Genomic DNA, 888 nt, shown 5'->3' on the forward strand with positions numbered 1-888 from the left:
ATATCTGTAAAACATATATATGTATATGATTGTAAGTGTGTATGCATGTGTATTGTATCTGCGTATGCATGTATGTATGTATGTATGCATGTATGTATGTATGTATGCATGTATGTATGTATGCATGTATGTATGTGTGAATGTGAATGTGGGTGTGGCGACGGCGATATATGTGGCTTCGACTTTAGCCTCCTATAGAAATAAAATTTTCTTAAATTTAACGAAACAAAAACAAGAAAAGTAGTAATTGCAACAATAACAAAATTAATGATGACGATGATGAAGATGATGATAATGGTCATAACATGAATCCTATTAATAACAACAATAAGAATATTATTATTTATTTTTCCTTCCACAAGGGTAATGTATTGGAGGTAGTACAAGGACAAACAATAATAATTTCATTTATTTGCCACAAAGGCTTATGTTACATAAAGGGGATGTTACATGGACGATTAGAAACACGTGTTGGGGGTTTCCATTGAAATCTGGTGACATCAAGAAATGATGAAACATCTAACATCATCATCCTAACCATCACCATGAACGTCGTCATGTTGATTGATAATGATGATGATGGTGTTGATGGTGATGTTGGTGATCATCATCATCATGATGACCATCACCGTCATTGTTCTCATCATCATCATTATTGTCATCATCGTCGTCGTCATCATCATTCAAGTTCCTGCTCCAGCCCCCTCCCTCCCCTCCTCCTCCTCCTCCTCCTCCTCCTCTTCCTCCTCATGTTCCCCCTCCTGCTCTTCCTCCTCATGTTCCCCCTCCTGCTCTTCCTCCTCATGTTCCTCCTCCTCCTCCTCCTCCTCATGTTCCTCCTCCTGCTCTTCCTCCTGCTCTTCCTCCTGCTCTTCCTCCTGCTCTTCC

This window comes from Octopus bimaculoides, chromosome 5 (assembly GCF_001194135.2).
Source record: "Octopus bimaculoides isolate UCB-OBI-ISO-001 chromosome 5, ASM119413v2, whole genome shotgun sequence".
Lineage (NCBI taxonomy): Eukaryota > Metazoa > Mollusca > Cephalopoda > Octopoda > Octopodidae > Octopus > Octopus bimaculoides.